The sequence below is a fragment of the Chlorocebus sabaeus genome, chromosome 27 (genome assembly GCF_047675955.1).
Source record: "Chlorocebus sabaeus isolate Y175 chromosome 27, mChlSab1.0.hap1, whole genome shotgun sequence".
In the NCBI taxonomy this organism is placed as follows: domain Eukaryota; kingdom Metazoa; phylum Chordata; class Mammalia; order Primates; family Cercopithecidae; genus Chlorocebus; species Chlorocebus sabaeus.
Genome location: NC_132930.1, coordinates 31446818 through 31466038, shown reverse-complemented (window position 1 = coordinate 31466038; position 19221 = coordinate 31446818). Strand labels below are relative to the sequence as shown.

General features: G+C 36.2%; 1 long non-coding RNA gene across 1 annotated transcript in view; it reads left to right on the top strand.

Annotated features, from left to right (window-relative positions):
- Window positions 1–2572: 2572 nt before the first annotated feature.
- The window catches only part of LOC140710531 (uncharacterized), a 321317-nt gene continuing 304668 nt past the window's right edge, over window positions 2573–19221 (top strand). Inside the window, exon 1 of the long non-coding RNA XR_012091600.1 lies at window positions 2573–2805. This is a non-coding gene — a long non-coding RNA (uncharacterized lncRNA). The remainder of the gene's footprint in view (window positions 2806–19221) is intronic.

Below are 19221 nucleotides of genomic sequence, written 5' to 3'. Positions count from 1 at the left end.
ATATTTCTGGGCTCTGTATTGTTCCATTGATCTATTAATCTTTTCTTTTATCAATATCAGACTGTCTTGATTACTGATTTTATTTTTATCTTTGTGTTTGTAAGATGGCTGACAGCATCAACTAAGAGTAAGTGTTCTCAGTAGAGAAAAAGAGAGAGGAAAGAGAGAGAGAATGTTTTCAAAACCATCCAATAAAAGTTTTCTGTCTTCCACTGTTGACTCACTTTTGAATAAATTTTTATGGCAAAGCACATAAAGGAGGCTGACAGTTCAAAATATCAGAACTCATCACTGGAAAAGTAGATGAGGAAGACTTTTAATTTTAACTGACACATCAAGAATGTAAAGAAATCTAGATCTCTACATCTATATTAACAGTTGTAGAAATGATAAATTTAATCATGTGCCCTGGAAAGGAAATGAAATGAAGGAAATGATAGATTTACTAAACTAATTAAAAACAGAATAACGTTGAACTTTCTAAGATGACATTTTGAGAAAAACAATGGAAAAGTAGAGGTACTAAACACATTATTTAATTCACTCCCTTCTGAGACAATAATATGTCCTCCGGGTTACATATATGTCTTAATAAGGTGTTTGACATAACTTAGTCTGTGTTCCCACTCAAATCTCATCTCGAATTGTAATCCCCATGTGTCAAAGGAGGCAGCTGGTTGAAGGCCATTGCATCAAGGGGGCATATTTCCCCCATGCTCTTCTCGTGATAGTGAGTTTTCCTGAGATCTGGTTGTTTGATAAATATCTGGTGCTTCCTCCTTCTCATTCTCTTTCTCCTGCCACCACTTAAAATGTGCCTTGCTTCCCCTTCACCTTCTACCATAAATGTAAGTTTCCTGAGGCCTCCCCAGCCATGGGGAACTGTGAATCAATTAAACCTCTTTCCTTTATAAATTACCCAGTCTCAGACAGTATCTTTACAGCAGTGTGAGAACAGAGTGATAGTGTCTCAGTTCGAGTACAGATGAGCTGGATGTCATAATAATATAAATTCTGACATACTGTCTGTGCTTGAGTTCTGACAATGCCAATTCCTAGTTGCATTATTTTGGACAGATACTGATGTATGTCCCACTCTGTTTCCTCATCTGTAAAATGCTAATAACAATGGTAACTGCTTTTCCCTGTTTCTGTAAACATGATCAAATAACGTCTATAATGTATATAATGCTCAGTAAAATGCCTGACATTTGTAAACTCAATTTATGCTAGCTAATAATTTGGTTGAGATCAATCAAGCATTAGACATGAAGATTTATACATTTGTTCTGCAAAGCCATCTATCTGCTTGTTATTTCTATCTAATATTCTGCCTAAATTACTTCCAGTCAGTGTCATTGTTTCTATCTGTGAAGAATTAAAAGAAGAATGATAGGAACAAGGATAAACAACAAGTTGTTTTGGCATTCTTATAAACGGGCTTTCATCTTTGATTTGCTTTCCTGTTCCAGGAATTTGTTTATTTGCATAAAGACAAAAATAAAAGCTACTAAGGGCTTTATGCCATGCAATCAGAGGAAAACTTGGCATGGCTTTGAAACTCTGTGATCAAAGCACTTGGGAAAACATGTTAGGGGTACCCAAGAATATTTGGTTTTGTGATAGGTTACATGCAATGTTAAAGGGCTTTAATTTAAAGGCACAAAATAGCATAGACTAGAGAAAAATACAATATAACATATTCAAAGGTACCTGATTGCTCTTAGTTGTCATTACATGAGGTTATTACCACCACTGACCTTCAATCATAATCAGCTTCACATATATAGTGAAGAGTTGGACAATTAAGGATCCTGATGTCAAGAGAGAACTTTTGGAATCACAAATCCTTGAGTCTTCTCCCTTTCTACCACCTGCTTGGTGGTCACCATCTTGGGCAAGCTGGTTAACATCTATAAGAATGGATTTCCTCATCTAATATATTGGTATAATAACATCGATCTCAGGGTTTTTGAAATCATTAAATATATACAAAGCCCAGCATGGTAGCTCTCACCTGCAGTCCTAGCTACTTGGGAGTATGTGATTATGGAGTATCCAGTGTGTGACGTAAAAGTACATGTGTCTCATAGTAAACCACTCCATAATCACAGACTTTATTTTTGATGTGTTTATATGTTCATATACATCATTTGTTATAAAACACACTTTAAGTCCATTACAAAGCTTATATCTACCTTAAACAATGCATGCTTGTATATAATAATTTTTTAAAAGAAAAAATATAAATAATAGAAGGGCTGGAACACCAAATGAATACAGGAATGATGCTAATATAAAAATACAAACCCTAAATTTTCTTTATATATTCTGAGGGTAAGCTAGTTTCAGATTTTTCTCTAAGGTTTTGTAGGAAGAGAAAAATTGGCCACACTAACGCCATTTTAAAATATGCCTCCATCTGTAAGAGGCAGGGCCACCTGAGGTGAAAAGGTAAACGACTGGCGTAAGATTTGGCTAAAAGCCTAGAAATTAACTCAAGTCCTGGAACACGTCCTGGGACGCGGCTCCCGGAACGATTGTTCAAGTCCCGGAGCACGTTTCGGAACGGTGCTCCAGGAACACAGCTCCCGGAGCGATTGTTTCAAAGTTGCTTGCTCGGAAGGGCCCTCCTGAGCAAACAACAGAGGGTGCCCAAAGTAACAATTGGACTTAATAGAAGGAGCTTACACGAAAGAAGAGCTGAACGCTGCTGTGGTCGTGTGCTGGGGGCCGCCCCAACTCCAACTGCAAGACCCCAGGCGTCCGCCTTCCGACTCCAGTGATGATTCTTCCTGCGGTCTGGTGAGCCTTGGTTACATATTGTCTTCTATTGTTCTTTTATACCTACTTAAGGCTGCTTTTGCTGTGATTATTTGCTTCTTTTTTTTTTTTTTTTTTTTTTTTTGAGATGGAGTCTCACTCTGGCACCCAGGCTGGAGGGCAGTGGTGCAATCTCGGCTCACTGCAGTCTCGCCTCCGGGTTCCAGCAATTCTCCAGTCTTAGGTTTCCAAGCAGCTGGGATTACAGGCGTGCACCACCACACCCGGATAATTTTTGTATTTTTCGAAGAGACTGGTTTTCACTATGTTGACCAGGCTGGTCTCGAACTCCAGACCTTAAGTGACCCGCCCCCGAGGGCCTCCAGAAGTGCTGGGATTATAGGCGTGAGCCACTGCGCCTGGCCTTGCTCACACTGGAGGCTCCCGGGCGTCTCCCTTCCCACTCCGCTGACCGGGCTTCCTGTGGTCTTATGAGCTTCCGGTTACATTTTATTGAGCTTTGGTTACATTTAGTCTTCTCTTGTTATAAGGCTGATTTTCTATTGCTATTTGCTTAAAGTAATAAAGTTTTAGTTTATCCCTCCCTCCCACTTGAGTGCTCTGCTGTCCTTCCAACACCATCTTGAAATAGGTTTATTCAAAGATAAAAAACAAAACAAAACAAAACAAAAAAAAACAACAAAAAAGGCAGTACGAACTCTGCATTAATTCACAGACCCCATTACATAATGTAAAACAACCAGTCGGTAAAAGCAAAACTCTTCATTCAATACTGAGGCTCCTACTTGTGAAGCTGCTGGGGAGGTGACGGGAGGACAACTGGCTGCACCCCTCAAACACTGCTCTGGCAGCCCAGTCCCCACAGCTCCGTTTCTGAGCCCTGGCGTCCACCACAGTCTGGCCTATGGGCAGTACGCTCCTCAGTGTGGTTTCCCCCTCCTCTGCCCACACCTTGGTAACTAGACCTGCATTAATTAGCTTCCACTGGGTTATGCTGAGATAAAAACTACCCCCACACTTTAGTGTCTTTTAACAATAGTTTTTCACTTACATTGTGTGGAAATCACCGGAGGTCGGTGGCAGCTCTGCTCCACCCATCTTCTCATGTTGAAGAGGATGAGTCCAGACTGAAGAGGCAGCCCCTATGTGGAATATACCACTTTGGAGGCGGAGAGGAAGAACCTCAGAGCTGCCAGAAACAAGCAGTGCTCTTAAAGCTTTCATTCACACTTTGGGAGGCCGAGGCGGGCGGATCAGGAGGTCAGGATATAGAGACCATCCTGTCTAACACGGTGAAACCCCGTCTCTACTGAAAAAAAAAAAAAAAAAAAAAAAAAATTAGCCAGGCGCGGTGGCGGGGGCCGCCTGTAGTCCCAGGTATTCGGGAGTCTGAGGCGGGAGAATGACGTCAACCCAGGAGGAGGAACTTGCAGTGAGCGGAAATCGCGCCACTGCACTCCAGCCTGGGCAACAGAGTGAGACTCCGTCTCAAAAAAAAAAAAAGCTTTCATTCAGCTCTGACTTCTCTTGTCCCATGTCATGAGTGTGTCAGGGTGTAGCGTACCCTGCCAAAGGGGCAGGGACATGTTCTTCTCCCAAAAGAAGGCCTCTTGAGGGATAGAACTCTGGGGTGTGGTTGGAGGGTGTGTATAGGTGAGAGGATGGTGGAGGTGTAATTCTCTTACAGGAAGGGTGACTGCTACTCAACAGGAATAGTAATATCATCTGCAGCCTTTTAAAACTTTGCTCAGCTTTCTCAGAGTCACTTGTTGTCTCCTAGCATTCTGACCTTTACATTGTTCAGAGAAGAAAGAAAACAGAAACTCCAATTGAGGAGAGATGATACTCAGTAACAAAATCTTGGCAATAAATAAAAATATTGACAAAATGAATATTCATACATTTTTTAAAATGTAAACAAAATGTTTCAAAAATATGTGTTATTGTTTGCTATATTCCCTCTTTAAACTATCATGACTTCTTAAATTATCTTACCAGTACCTACCTACTCACTGCACACTTTACAGAAGAGGAGTCTTTCTAAGGCTGCGTATACATTTGCCACAGAACCAAATGGGTTTTCTTTACTATTAGTTTTATATATTCCTCTAGGTCATTAATTTTATAAAAGATTCAAGGGTATTTATTTGTGTTGGTAAACCATAATCCATAATTCTCATTTATTTATTTATTGTAGAGACAGGATCTCATTATGTTGCCCAGGCTGGTCTCAGACACCTGGGCTCAGGCAGTCCTCCTGCCTAGGCTTCCCAAAGTGCTGGGATTAGACGTGAGGCACTGCACCTGGCCCATAATCCATCAATCATTGCACCAACCTACTATACCAGCCCTTTCAGTTATTTCTTGTTTTTTTTTTTTTTTTTTTTTTTTTTTTTAACTATCGTAATTTCACAATGCATTTGTCAAATTATTTTCCTTAAATTTTTTAAAGTCACATCAAGATTTCAAATCTTATCTCTTTTAAATCTCTTGGTAGGTAGTATTAATGGCCATCCAGAAAAAAATACCAATTTTTATTTTCTTTAGGGGTCTCTTTCCTTTACATCTTTCATTATATTTCTTTAAAATTATTAATTTTTTAAAAGCTTCAAAAATGTTGTGGGTACATGGTAGGTGTATATATTTTTGGGTTACCTGAGATATTTTGATAGAAGCATGCAATGTGAAATTTGATCTTTGCTAATCTTAAGGTAAATGATCATACTTCTGGCAACTGGTGAGTTGAGTGGTTTACAGATATGCTTGATACATGTTTTTATATATATAAATACATATATACATGCATATATATAATGTGTATGTACATGTATCATACATATATACATATATATGCAAGTATTTTATATACATGTTTTAAATATTTTCAAATATGCTTGCTTTATAATTTTTCTAATATTATTAATGTATTTTATACAGAATTTAAAAACAAAATTATTTGATATGATTCTAAAGATCAGAGTTGTATAATCTTCTATAGTTTTGGTACATTATTAAATTTCAAAAAATAAAAATAAAATGAATCCATAATTAATTTTTAAATATAGTATGATTTAGGCACCTACTTTTATTTTCAAAAAAAACTTAGTCCCATTTCCATATATCATTTACAAAATAATATTTTTAATTATTAATTTGACTACCACCTTTATTATATAATTTATTTTTTACAAGTTAGTGTTTTCTTACATATACCGTTAAGTGCCTATTTCTCTGCTACTACAACATAATTTAAGTTTTTGTCACTTTATATCATGTTTCTGTAACAGGCCAATCTCTCCTTCTCTCTTTTTAAGTTAAAAATATTTTTCCGGCCGGGCACGGTGGCTCAAGCCTGTAATCCCAGCACTTTGGGAGGCCGAGACGGGCGGATCACGAGGTCAGGAGATCGAGACTCTCCTGGCTAATACGGTGAAACCCCGTCTCTACTAAAAAATACAATAAAACTAGCCGGGCGAGGTGGCGGGCGCCTGTAGTCCCAGCTACTCGGGAGGCTGAGGCAGGAGAATAGTGTAAACCCGGGAGGCGGAGCTTGCAGTGAGCTGAGGTCAGGCCACTGCACTCCAGCCTGGGCCACAGAGCCAGACTCCGTCTCAAAAAAAAAAAAAAAAAAAAAATATTTTTCCATATACATAAGTCCATATGAACTTAATTTAAAAACAATGTGAAACAAAATGTTTTTTAATTTTGTTAAATATATAAATTATTTTGAAAAAAATGCCACTGTTAGTATATTGTCTTCCTGTGCAAGAGCATTATCTCTCCATTTACTTTTGTAATATTTATGCTGACTAATGTGGTGTATTTCTAACATTGTGCATTTTGTGAAATTATTTCTCATGTTTTAATTTTTGCCCATTTTCATTATACACCAGATATTTTCAAAATAATGGTCTAAAATTATCAATTTAAAATAATAAAATATATTATTGAAAATTTTCTGAATTCTGCCATTGTTTTACAGATATTACTCTTAGTCAAAAATTTTAGCCACTGCAGAAAATGATTTGAACTCCTCCATTCTGATCAATTATGCTATTGTTGCCTTTGTAATAGCCAACTCACTTCAATTACAGTGGTGATTGTAGTATTCTTTCTATTCTTTTATTGTATTTAATTAATATCCTAGTGATTTACCATTAAGTATCATTCTGATAGTTAAAGATTTTTTTATTCTTTATTATTTGAAGGAACTATATGTCTTTATTGTAACATAAATTTATTTTATTAAAATGTATTTAATTTTATTAAAGCATTTGAATTTATCAAAACGATTACATATTCCTTTTATTTTCCTTCTACATAGAACATGATTCATGGTTTTGAATATTAATTTGCAAGTTCAGTTCAAAATAGTGTTCTTCCATTGTATCATTTATTGTCATTTCTTTTCGACTTGGTTTTTCTCTTTCTTTGAACTGGCATTTCTCTTTATCTGGAAATAAAGATCTCTTTTCCTACACTGGGCAAGTCTGTGGAAACCAAGATAAACTAGACACATTTGAATGCAAAGATCTCATTGCCAGCAAGTAGCTTTCCCATTTGGCGTTTGGCTTGAAGTATGGTAAGAGGAGGGGTAGGAAAAATATGTAGTGAGAAAAAATACTTATATTTTTACCCCTACATCATTACTAGTGCCCATATTGCAGATATTATATACTGAACAAATGTTTGTTCTTCCATAGCATGTTAATTCCTAAGAGAGTTGGAAACCAAATGATTAATACACTCATTGTTTCTATTTATTTATTTATTTAGTTAGTTAGTTAGTTATTTCTGAGACGGGATTTGGCTCTGTTGCCTAGGCTCGAGTACATTGGTGCAATCAGAGCTCACTGCAGCCTCAACCTTTTAGGCTCAAAGGATCTTCCTGCCTCCACCTCCCACGTAACTGGGACTAGCGCATTTGTCTAGCACATTAAAGGTGGTTCCTTGTAGAGATAATGTACAACCACATATTTATTTACTATTATCTACCTCTTTATGTAATTTACAAATAGAAACCATGAACACCTGTGTATATATACAAATGTCCTTAAATGTACATATGTATTCACCACCATGCCTGGCTTATTTTTAAAATTTTTTTGTAGAGATGAGGTCTCACTACGTTGCCCAGATTGATTTTGAACTCCTGGGCTCAAGCAATCCTCCCACTTTGGACCCTCAAAGTGCCAGGATTATAGGCGTAAGCCACTCGTATTTGTAATAACAGAGTTCAGTTGCCTCATCAGGAGATATTTCTGAATTTTCTTGATTCATTAGAACTAGAAGATCTGAATTCTCATCTGGTAATTTTGGTGTCATAAACAAATAGAAGGTCTTCTTACTCATTTGGAATGTGTCAATTTGTGAACAATTGTGAATATATATGTAATAGAACTACTTTATTGAGAATGAATGTGGATTATAATTTTACCCTCAGTCTCTCTCTCACAATGTCACTGGAACACCTAACCCTCTTTATTGCCTTTTCCTATACCTTATTCTCCTCACTTTAAACTCCATGTTTTCCAAGAGTAAAGCCATATTATCATCAGATTAAACAAGGCTCTGGCAGCTACTCTTCACTGTTACTCTTCACCTAGAGTGTCTAGTGATTTTTTTCTTTTGCTGTTAAATAGCTTCAGAATGTGGCTCCTGCTCCCTACTCTATTCACAGTTGCCACTAGTCTTCTTACTCTTCCTACCATCATTCATGGCCTGGAATGGAGGTTTCTCTTCCATCAATGACTATTGATGGAGAAAGAGAAGGGAAAGGGAGGGGATGGGAGGGGAGGAGAGAGGAGAGGAGGGGAGGGAGCTTCTTGCTCATTCCCCAAAGGACATGCTGAAACTTCTTGTGCTTTATGGGGTTTACTTTCATGAAAGTTAAGATGTTTTCTTTTTGGGCATTGTCAGAGAACAATAAAAGGATAGCTTACAATCAAAAGTCTTCCTTTTTTAATAATAGTAAATTGATTTTCCAGGAACATCTTAGTCATAGTGTCATTATCTACCATATGGAAAAATTTTTATGAGTATCTGCCATACTTATCTGCTGTCTCTAAATATCTGCTATAAGTACTCCTGCCTTTCCTTTGTTTCAGAATCTTAATTTTTATATCTTAGTCCCAGTTTTCTTCCAGTACTTTTTTATAGTAGGCCTAGGTTTTCATGCAGTAGAAGACACATTGGTCTACTAGGATATTCTACTATTCCCAAAGTAGACTTACTAATTAAGTTCCATGGTCTTAAAAGATATTTGACTTTGTGGTTATCTGCCTTTTCTGTTTAAGGGAACATATCTGATGTTGAAGCCATTTTTTTTTTTTTTTTTTTTTTTGCCTTATTTTAGCCTATCTTAAAGGTTACATATACATCCATTGATAAATTAGCAGGACCAGCAAGTATTAATTTGGCATGTAGCTGCCAGAGCCTTGTTTAATCTGATGATAACATGACTTTACTCTTGGAAAACATAGAGTTTAAATAACACTTTTATAGAAATGATCTCATTTTATCTTTATAAGAGGACAACAAATTGTACTTCATTTTATGGGGGAAAATCTAAATAAGGCTTCGAGAAACTAAACCACTTGCCCATAGTTAGCCTGCAAGAGAGTGAAACAACTAGTGTTTCCCCTCAGGCTTTCTGTCTCTCATTACTAAATAATTAAATTTCCAAACTGTACTTTTGGACACCAGACATTGTCTTGAAGGGCTCATCTGTTTCTTATTTGAAACTAGATATAGTTTTGAAATCAACTCATCCTTCCCCTCTCAAACTGGTTTCTTCTCTTATATTATCAATATTCCCCTAGAAATCTGGGGGCCTTTTGTCAGCCATTAACCCTTCCCCTCACGTACACACATACATACTTGTCAAGTCCTAGTGACTTTCCTCCTAAGTGTTTTTTGAACTTTTCTCCTTACACAATGCTCCTACTTCCGTTTCCTTAGTTCTGAACCTTGAAACTCATCACAGGAATCACTACACTGTCTTTTCAACTGGTGCTCTTCTCTCCAAAGATTTCTTGCCACCAACACAGCATGATCAAATACATATAAGACTCATTGTATTAAAATAGATATAAGATCCACTATAAACAGACCCTTTTCTACCTCAGCAATGCATCATTTGACACTCTGTCTCGTAGTCTATGCTTTAGAAATCCTGATTTACCAATTACCTACATTTTCTGCAGTTCATCTTTCTCTTATCTCTGTCTTTTCTATTTACTGCTCTTTCTGTTGGAGATTTCTTTATCTTCTCCATATGCCTCATTCCTTTTTGTTCACCCATTGCCTTCATCATGCAACTTTCACTAACATCTTCAATTATTGTGCAAGGGATCCCTTCCTGGTGTTGCTATAACACCACAATATAATGTTAATACATTTATTGCTGTACATTATTAGTTGTTAAGATTTATATTATTTTCAATGTGTTGGTATAATATATTTATCTCTTTATTTGATAATTAAATATTTATGTCAGATATCTTGTCTGTTTATATGCTCTCTCTCCTAATTAAACTATAATCTTTTAAAGGGAATTATTTTCACTGACTCCTTTGTCTAGCATATTAAAGGTGGTACCTTGTATAAACAATGTACAATCACATATTTATTTACTATTTATCTACCTCATTATGTAATCTATAAATAGAAACCATGAACAACTGTGTGTATATATATAGATATATCCTCAAATGTACATATATCTGGACATAGAGGTGCACATATACATACATGAGATACATACACAAATATCCATGTGTATATACAACATATATTTATGTGCCCTTTTTTTCAGTCCATCTCCAACTGAAAGGATGCATGTTCTTTGAATTTAAAGTTTGGAATATAAAGACTTGAAGAAATATTTTACACAAAATTCAACATCTGATTGTAAAATCCAAACCCTACTCTAAGGAATATGCTTGTGTGAGCCAGTAAAACTATATGAGTTGGGCATGAGTTGGATGGAAGGATATAGAGGGTTTTGCACTAGTTTCTCAGCTGCTCCCTGATTAGGATAATGTCTTTGGTTGTGTATTGAGGTCAAGTTGTCGACAAAGGTGACACTATCATCTTCCCCACAGTATTATATAAAATATAAAATGGTTAGTGTAAGTGAATCCAAGAATGTAGAAAGGTCAAATCCTTAGAAAAACTCCTGTAATTCACAAAGTCTGTGCATTCTGAGAAGTGAATACCAAAATAAAAATGCAATTTGTTTTATATATTGTACATAATCATTACACACTATGCAAACATATTCATTAAATGGATTTTAAAGTATAGATTAAATTAGTAATGATGATTCAAATATATAATATTAAACAGAAATATTTTGTGGATTGCTAAATAAGGGAGTAAAGTATTTAATATCCTGGATAATTTGTTGGGCTTTTGGATAGGTTGAAAACACATTTTTCCCCATTTAAAATAAGGCATACAGGCTTCCACTATCAGATATGTTGCTAACACCTTGTAGGGAAATAATTTGGGGAATACACACACAAACATAATATATATATATATACACACACACATATATATCACATATTAATACATATGTGTATATATACATTTATATGTACATGTATATGTGTGTGTGCTTACATAGCAATCATATGTAAAGCACGTGAGACAAAGCCATATCACAGTCCTACTGCTTTACTACTATTTTCCTGGTTATGAGATATGATTGATTTCAGCAAAAGTCTCAATACCTATTAAGTGGACCTACATTAGAATATTTTTTCTATTCTAATGCTGTATTATTAGAACATTTTAATATATTTTAGTCTTATATTTTGATATGTATGTTTCAATTTAAATTTTTTTTTCTGTCTCTTGTATTAACAGCTTCCATTTTCTGATTAAATCACCTCTAATTTTATGTAAAGCATCTAATACACTGTCTTTGTGAAACTGAAGTCTGTGAAATGGGGTTCTATCTTTAAAAGAATGAAAGACTTGATGCCCTCTGATTGTGTTGTTTTCCTTTTTTTTTTTTTTAAATGAGTGGTTGGGACATGCAAAGTTTCTCTGTTTCTGAAGGGCCAGCATTCTGTATCAAATGTCACTTCCCCCAAATTAAGATTCTAACTCAATCTAAATGCCAAGCACCTCATCTACTAATTAATGGCATCTGCAGATTCCAAGCCTAGAATTTCCTTTGATTTATTTCATGTTCAGACTTAACTATTCTTTAGGGATATAAGTATCCTTATTTTATCAGTCCTAATAAAGCTCAATTTATTCAAATCCCTTGCAAGAACTTGAGCATCTCACATTTAAAACACAGTGATTATTTCTAATCCTTGTTAAGCAAATTACTCTAACCATCATACCATTGACATCTAGAGGAGCATATTCAGGGTTAGGGAATTCTTTTTTCCTAGCTGGAAAGTTTCACAGTGTAATGAACCTAGCTCTAGATCAGCAGTTCTTCTACTCATCAAATAAGTGTAAGCAGCACAATCACCTGGAAGACTTATTTAGACACAAATTGCTGAACCTCACCCCCAGCATATCAGATTCAATAGGCCTCAGGCAGAGCCCAAAATTTGCATTTCTAACAACTTCCCAAGTTACCTCATGCTGCTGGCGCCAAAACTGCCCTTTGAGAACTATTGCTCTAGATCAAAACCCAACACTCTTACAATTAACTCTTTATTAAACATGTAACTTTAAGTTTGTGCCTTATTCTCCCTGAGCTTCAAGTTCCTCATTAGCTCTGTAACAGTTCAGTGCTCATAAGGGCCACACACATGGTAGGCAGCTGAGCTATGAAAGAGTGGACATATGCAGGAACAATGATCAGACCATACAAAACAGTAGAACTTCTGTCCCAAAACCTCTGCAGCAACCAGCCCAGAAACCACAGCCTCTAAAGCTGTTGGCCCAGAACGTCAGGACTTGGAAAACAACTTAGAGCTTTTCCATTTTGCCCATTTCCACCTCAGGACCAACTAGGGAAAACTGACTATGCTCCCCAAACCAACCATAATTCTAGACAACACAAATCCAGTTTTCCCATGTCAGAACATCCAATAAGGACACACTTGAAGCCTTCCCTTTGTTTTCATTACAACAATTTCCCATTTCCATGCTTGCCTTTGAATCTCTGCCAAACACAAGTGATTGCGGCTGACTCCTTTGCTATAGAAAGCTCTGAATATTTATGAATATTATGGTAAGCTAGTTAGACTCTGTTTTTACACATTTGGGTGGTCTTAATTTGTTTTCACAGCTAGTACTGAACCAAAACTTCTAAGTTCAGTAGTATTTCTACTTCATCATAGCTACCACCAGTAAAAATAATAATGTCACAGTTGCATTTTTTTCCTAGTATGTTTCTCAGTTTTTTAGGGGAGCTACCTTATATGTGAAACATTGTTTATTTCTTGGGAAAAATATAGATAAGTTGTTGTAAGGAGATCGCATTTTAGGTTAAAAAAAATATCTACTTTACAACAATAGAGGTAAATACAGAGTATCATAATTGTGCACACAAAGAGCACATAACCCAAATATGGAGGAAGGAGGGAATCATTCAAAGTGTATTCAGTATAAAATAATCATTTATAGGATACATTTCTACAGGTGAAGGACTCTTAGGAGAGTAATGATAAACTACCCCACAAAAAAAACTCCAGGCTCAAATTGCTTCACCAGTATTTTCTGCCAAACCTTTAGAGACTGTACTAATTGTATAAAATTCTTCTAAAAATTTGAAGAGGTGGCAATATTTTTCAACTCATTCTATGGTGCCAGTGTTTCTTTGATACTGAAACCAGGCAAAAGTGTTAAAAAGAAAGAACGCTGTACACATAAAAGAAAAACATATCTTATGAACATACGTGGAAAAGTTCTTAACACAATCTCAGCAAATTGCATCTAACAATACGTAAAATAACATCAAGGCCAGATGGATTTTATATTAGGAATACAAGGTTAATTTAGCATTCACAAATCAATCAATGTAATTCCTTCTACGAATATACTTATATTAGCTGTTTTCGTATTGTGATACATATCTGAGACTGGATAATTTATGAAGAAAAGAGTTGAATTGGCTCACGGTTCCACAGGCTGTACAGAAAGCATGACGGCTTCTGGTGAAGGGACAGCGGGCACCTCTTATATGGCCAGAGCAGGAGGAAGAGAGAGAGGGGGAGGTACCATATGTTAAAACAACCAGATCTTGTGAGTATTCATTCACCATCACAAGGGCAGCATTGAGGGGAAAAATCTGCCCCCATAATCCAATTGTCTCCCACCAAGCCCTAACTCCGCCATCGGGCATTATAATTCGACATGAGATTTGAGTGGGATGTGATTGAATTATGGGGGCAGATCCAAACCATATAAATACTAAGAAAGGAAGAAAACATAGAATCATCTCCATAGACTCCAAAGGCATTTTACAAATCTAAGACCCATTCCTAATAAAACTTTGTAGCAAACTAGGAACAGAATGGACTTACTTCAGCTTGAAAAAGAGCCTACACAAAAATTCCACTTCCTGGTTAATTTACTAATTAAGTAGTTAATTAGTAATCATAACACACAAGGATTCTTACATCCTAGTAAATAGTAAAATATTTAGTGCTTCCCACTTATATAAGGAATAAGGAAAAGAAGACTACTCTAGAACTTTCGTTACTCATTGCTACATCCATGGAAAGGAATACTACTCAGCAATAAAAAGAAACAACCCACTAAAACATACCACATAGATAAAATAATTATACTTAATGAAAGAAGTTAGAGGAGAAAAAAGGGTACATGATATGTACAAAATATTCTATTTATATAAAATTTGAGAAAATGCAAAGTAATCTGTAGTTAAAAAAAAAAAAAAGCGTATCTGTTGTTGTCTAGAGATGGGCAAGTTTGGAGGCAGGGAGTGGGGGTGGGAGGCGGTGGGGAGGAATTACACAGGGACCTGAGAAAACCTAATGGGTAATTTATTTTTTCATTTCTTGATCATAGTGAAGTTTTTAACTTGTACAGATATATGTCTAAACATCAAATTGTACATTTCAAATATGTGCAGGTTATTTTATATATATTACACCTCAATAGAGCTACTAAAAATCAATAAAAAAACAAAAACAGAATGTGAAAGGGAGCCAAGAGAATCTTTTAAATTTATTTTTTAAATCTTATTTTAGAACACTAGAGCATAATTCTCCCAAATCTATGAACATTTCTTGCTCCACTTGTGTAATTTTGTTCCACAGAATCATGTTTATAGCAATATTATCTGTGCTGTGGTGGAGGTATTTACAAAGAACTTTCTGTAGTTATTCTGTACCTCGTACCCCTCTGACCACAAAGAGAGAATAAGAGAATGAGAGGGCAAAAATATTAAACATTTCAAATTTACAGAATACACACACACATAAATTATATATTCACATACACCATGTATCACAAATATGTGATTATATATATTTAATATGCATATATAGTTGTATGTATATTTATATTATACACAAAACTATATTTTGGGAGTGTGGAGAACCAATAATTGGACAAAATGAGCTTATTGTTTTGTAAACTCATTATGAAGAAATGCATACTGAATACACAGGTATTACTTAGTGACTCATGGTCCTTAATAGGTTGAAAAATGATTATTTTACTTTATTACAGAGTATATCAATGTCTATTATAAAACTCCGTACAACATTTTCCTCTCTTAAACACTATCTGCATTAAAACACACACAATGCTGTGTAAATTCCATTAAGTAGCATGTTTTTCACCATAGAAGCCAATGAATACCTTTGCATTCAAGTTTTCTCGAAGCTGTTAATAAAAGTTGTATCATGCAGCTTAGGCACTATAAAGACAGCAAATAAAAAAATATGCTTCATTCCTCCCTTCCCATCATGATTCTAATAGGGCAATGAAAAGTTGTTTTAATTAAACTTCAGATTGTGCAGATAATAGAATGTCTCATTTCCTTTGATTTCTGTGCTCCTGCAAAAATGTGCGTGTCTCGGAAAGCATCAGGTGTTCCACATTTTCCTCTTTTTTTTTTGTTTAATATGACAAAGGATGGAAGTTGAAATCTGGGGATTTTTCATGGAAAGAGAAGATACAAAAAGATGTGTGTAGGAAGAGGGGTTAAGTGAAGCAAAGAGAAAATGTCGCATCTCTAAAAGGATACTTCCTAAGTCAATGCCCATTTCTGACAGATTTGGAAATAGTTATTCAAGGCAGGAAGTGACTATCAAGATTGCAAATTAAGTTAGAGGAGGCTCAAGAGTAAAATCTGTTGCCTCTTGAAAGGCACCTAACTCAGCTAGGCTAGTGGAGGTTTTCTCACAACAGGACCTCCAATGTTCTATATCCATATTAATTAAATGGGGTAAAAGGCTAGGAATCAGATTTTAACCAACACATGTACTTGGCTGTGTGATACACTTTGCCTTTTTAAAGTGAATACCCTATGACGGACTCAGCAAATTTGTTCCAGTTAGATAAAGTACTTTCAACTCCTGTAAACAACTGGCAATGCTTAAGTGCCAATAGGCAGGCGTTAAATCAAGGTTTCTAACCTCAGCACTATTGACAGTTAGGGCTGGATAATTTATTGTTGGGGGCTATTCTGTGCATTGTAAGGTGTTTAACAGCTTCCCTGGTCTCTGCCCACTAGATGCCAGTAGCCCTTATTCCATTTGTGACAACCAAAATGTCTCCAACCATTGCCAAATAGTTCCCTAGGAGGCAAAATGTCACCAGGTAAAAATCGTGAGGTAAATCATCTCTAGATGATTTATTTCTGATATTGCCTATTAAGTTTAACCTGAAGAATACTTGTATTCATTCTCACATAGTTTATTTCTCATATTTCTCATCAACTTATCAACTTTTATTTTGTATTTTCCTTTTTTTTTTTTTTTTAATTTTTTGAGACAAGTCTCACTCTATCGCCCATGCAGTGGCACTATCCTGACTCACTGTAACCTCTGCCTCCCGGGTTCAAGCCATTCTCCTGCCTCAGCCTCCCAAGTAGCTGGGATTACAGGCGTGCGCTACCACACCTGGCTAATTTTTTCTATTTTCAATAGAGACAGGGTTTCACCATGTTTGTCAGGCTGGTCTCAAACGCCCGACCTCAAATGATCCGCCCACCTCGGCCTCTCAAGGTTTGGGGATTACAGGCATGAGGCACCGAGCCAGGCCTGTACTTTCCTATTTTAGATTCACGGGGTACAAGACTGGGTGTGTTACATGGATATGTTGTGTTTAGGGTTCAGGCTTCTGTTTAGCCCATCAATCAACTAGTGAATGTATTCCCCAATAAATAGTTTTTCGGTCTCCAAACTACTTTCCGCAGTGGGCGAACCCATTCATTGTGGAGACAAACGTAACTCCATCTAATCTGCCATGTTGGCTTCTGATTAACTCCTAATCCAGAAAGGCCCCTAAGATTTCAGTTTATCTTTTGTTCCTGTGTTAGAGCAGTTACTAACCGTAAGCCCTTAGGTAAAACGACCTTGCTGTTATTGCACTTCAATTGTCTTACATATCTCTTCTGAACTACTCCTTCCCTATCGTATAAAAGCAATGGGTTTGGGAGATAATGGCCTGGGGATCCACCATCTTGTCTCCCTGTGACACAAGACACAAACATGGCTTCTGTTCACAAGTCCTATAAAATGTTTCTTTTGGCGAAACTGGATTTATCAGCCTCTGTTTTTGGCCTCCTCATATTTTGGGGTAGGTGTGCATAGACCTGCCCACTGTGGAACATTTACATTCCCACCAGCAGTTTAAAAGCACTCTTTTTTCACTGTAGTCTCACTAGCATGTGTTTTTGTTTGTTTGTTTGTTTTTACATTTTAATAATAGCCATTCTGGCGTTTGTGAGATGGTATCTCATTGTGGTTTTAACTTGCATTTCTGTGATAGTGAGGTTGAGCGTTTTTTCATATGTTAGTTGGCCACTTGTTTATCTTCTTTTAAGAAGTGTCAGCTGGGCATGGCAACTCACGCCTGTAATCTCAGCACCTTGGGAGGCCAAGGTGGGTGGATCACCTGAGTCAGGAGTTTGAGACCAGACTGGTCAACATGGTGAAGCCCTGTCTCTACTAAAAATACAAAAATTAGCCAGGAGTGGTGGTGCGTGCCTGTAGTCCTAGCTATTCGGGAGTCCAAGGCATGAGAATCCCTTGAACCCAGGAGGCCGAGGTTGCAGTGAGCCGAGATCGCACCATTGAACTCTAGCCTGGGCAACAAGAGTGAAACTCCGTCTCAAAAACATTAAAAAAAGTGTCTATTCATAATTTTTGTCCACTTTTTAATGGAGTTATTCATATTTTCTTGCTGATTTATTTGGATTCCTAGTAGATTCTGGATATTAGTCCTTTGTCAGATGCATAATGTGCAAATATTTTCTCCCATTCTGTAGGTTGCCTGTTTACACTGTTGATAGTTTCTTTTGCTGTGTAGAAGCTCTTCAGTTTGAGTCAGTTTTTATTTTTGTTTTATTTTGTCAGTTTTTATTTTTGTTACATTTGCCTTTGAGACTTTAGTCATAAATTCTTTGCCTAGGCCAATGTCTAGAAGAGTATTTCCTAGATTTTCTTCTAGGATGTTTATAGTTTGGAGTCTTACAGGTAAATCTTAATACATATTGAGTTAATTTTTGTATATGATGAGAGATAGGGGTCCAATTTCATTCTTCTGCATATGGATAGCCGGTTTTCCCAGCCTTATTTATTAAATAGGTTGTCCTTTCCTCATTGTTTATTTTCATCAGTTTCGTGAAAGATCATTTTGTTGTAGGTGTGTGGCTTTGTTTCTGGGCTCTCTATTCTGTTACATTGTTGTGTACCTATACCATGCTGTTTTAGTTACTATACCCGTTTAAGTACAGTTTGAAATTAAGTAATGTGATGGTTCTAGCTTTGTTATTTTGCTTAGGATTGTTTTAGCTATTTTGGCTCTTTTTTGGCTCCATGTGAATTTTAGAATTGTTTTTCCTGATTCTGTGAAAAATTACATTAGTAATTTGATAGGGATTTTATTGCATCTCTAGATTGCTTTGGGCATTACGGACATTTTAATAATACTGATTCTTCCAGTCTGTGAGCATGGAGTGTTTTTTTAATTTGTTTGTGTCCTCTGTAATTTCTCTCAATGTGTTTTATAATTCTCCTTGTAGAGATCTTTCACCTCCCTAGTTAGACACATTCCTTGATATTTTATGTCTTTTGGCCATTCTAAGTGGGATTGTGTTCTTGATTTAAGTATCAGCTTGAATTTTATTGGTGTATAGATATGCTGCTGATTTTTGCATGCTGACTTTGTATGCTAACACTTTACTCAAGTTGCTTATGAGGTCTAAGAGTCTTTTCACAGAGTCTTTATGATTGTCTAGGTATAGAATCATATTATTTGTAA